Source organism: Rhagoletis pomonella, unplaced genomic scaffold (assembly GCF_013731165.1).
Source record: "Rhagoletis pomonella isolate Grant_MI unplaced genomic scaffold, Rhpom_1.0 Rhpom_scaffold_00008, whole genome shotgun sequence".
NCBI lineage: Eukaryota > Metazoa > Arthropoda > Insecta > Diptera > Tephritidae > Rhagoletis > Rhagoletis pomonella.
Window position 1 is genome coordinate 34897759 of NW_023458562.1, and position 2553 is coordinate 34900311.

General features: G+C 34.1%; 1 protein-coding gene across 4 annotated transcripts in view; it reads left to right on the forward strand.

Moving 5' to 3' along the window:
- The window catches only part of LOC118744712 (muscarinic acetylcholine receptor DM1), a 33623-nt gene that overhangs the window by 11968 nt on the left and 19102 nt on the right, over nt 1–2553 (forward strand). The window lies entirely within an intron of this gene.

Below are 2553 nucleotides of genomic sequence, written 5' to 3' on the forward strand. Positions count from 1 at the left end.
TATTTTATATCATAAATATGTAATAAACCAAAATTTATAATTAAAATCGCTGCAGAAAACACATTCAATCGCTAAAAAATCACTACGAAGAGGTAGAAGACGGTGTAAACAAAACCGAAAAACGTCAAAAACGCTACGAAAACTTTTTTCTGAAAATCGATTACAAATACAACGATGGCTGATTAGGTGATCTGTAGTCGTTGGTTCATGGTATTGAGAGGACAAAATTCTCCAGCAGAAAAAGTTCTGAGAATTTAGCAGCATTCGATATCAAAGAGACGAAATATCAACAGAAGTACGAGAACGCAAAATTTGCAAAAACTTGCAACCTTCGAAACAGCTGATCATTTGCACAGTTGCCACTGGTGATTAATTTGGCAATTTATTTTCTGCTTGGTGCATTTTCCCCCGATTTGGCATTTTATACAATTGAATAGTTTTGGATAAGAAAAACCTTTTTAAAATACCAATTAATTATATCGGAATGCATAAGTTATTTTTCTCATAATTATTTCTGATATCACATGGTGACGCATTAAAAACAAGAGTATCTCCTCCAAACACCCATCTTCGATCCAAAATAATGTAATAGAGTAGGTTTAAAATTATAAAATTTTCATTTCAACAATCAACCTACCAAAACCGATAACTTCAGCAAAAAACATTTCAGCATGCTTCATTTAAATCTATTTTGGTATATTTGAAGGAAATTTATGGTACAAACGAAAAATGTCATACGGCAACCATGGTCAGCACGCACTAAAGTAAACAAACTGGAGATTAATAGCAAATTAACGAAAAATAAACTCAACAAACGTTGTGCTTATTAAATTTACGCACTTTTTAGTTATATAGCATTAATAATAGAGCTCTAGATACCCGGGTATCGAGCAATGCGAGTAGCTCGATACTCGCTCGAAACTCGTTCATTGCTCAACTGCTCAAATGTTTGTTCAAAATTTTCGAGTTTTTGAACAATTTCATAAACAAAAGAAAATTTCTAAATTGTATTTGTCAGCAGCTGCTGTCTAATTCATGTTATATTAGTTGCGATCCCGTACGAGTCCGGACTAGTCAGAAATAGTCAGAATCAGTCAGATTTTACTGGAAATCGATCCCGTACTCGGTTCTCTGACTATTGAGAGGACAAAAAAGAGAGTAAATACGGTTCTCTCTCTGTCAGAAGTTACCAGTTTTAGTCCGAGAATTTTTTGCTGGTAAATTCTGGTAATGTGTCAAACGATCAGCTGTAGTGTGTTTGGCAACCAAATTGTAAACAAAAGAAAAGTGCACTCTGCTAATTCATGTTGAAAAGTATTTAATTACTTGTTTAAGTGGATCCTAATGAATTTGAAAGTATTTTTGGTTATTTACATGTGTGAGCTGAGTGTGTTTACATACAAACCAAGCAAAAATTTACAACCAAAATTTGGAGGTTATGTTGAAGTTGACAGAAGTTACAATTTTTTACTAGAAAGCGATCCCGTACTTTTCAATGTTACTCTCTCGCTCTGAGCGAATTTTAATTTTTTGACAGTTTTACTAGTCCGAGTCCGAGGTATACGGGATTGCACCTATTATTAAATACTAGTGTAACAAGCTTTGCATTATATATCAATAATAAGAAAAATTTTAAAATGTCAATATGATAAAAAAAACATTGCTCAAATTACTCGAAAAAACTCGAATTGCTCGAGCTCATGATCGAAAATTTTCGAGTAATGAGCATTGAACAAGTGTGCGAGTACTCGCTGCTCATATACCTGGGCTGTTTGAAAATGTGCGAACAAAATCGAGAGCTCTAATTAATAATAAAATTTGCAATAAATAACTCAAAAAGGCCATATTTTCTTTTGTTTATTTACAAACATGTGTTTGTGATCAGCTGATTTTCTTGCTTGCAAGTTTTAGCTGGGAAAAATTTTTCCAGCAGAAATTTGCAGCTCTCTTTCACATTTCGCTCTCTCAATTTCCCCTACTTTGTAGGTTTTTTGGGTACGAGAACGCAAAACCAGTAAAAGTTTTCTAAAAGTTTAGATAGTTGGGCGTACGAGTACACTCCTATAAATCTGGGTCGTTCCGGTTACGTAGACCCGACTGTCGTGGGTCTCACCAAAATTACTCTCACGAATTCTGCTGCAATCGGCGCAGTCTTGTATTCTATCATTCTTGGGACCAAACCAATTGTTTTTAAGCGATGGAGTCATAATTAAAAGAGTAATTTCTCAGTTTTTCGCAGTTAACCTCCGAAATCGAGATATGAGCCTTGGAAGTTCGAAATTGGACCTTTGGTAAACAGATACTTTTAATTATTGTATGTAAACAACGAAAAAAGTAAAAATATGGCCGCGGTCCGCCTTTTGCTCTTATTTAAACGGTATATAACTTTTTTTGTGCAAACTTATATTACAGGTGCTATAGGGGGTGAAAGGCCAGATCTGCGAAAATTAAAAAGCATTTATTTATAAAAATGTTGAACAGATTTTTAAGTGCTATAATATAAGTTTGCACAAAAAAAGTTGCATACCGTTTAAATAAGAGCAAAGGCGGACT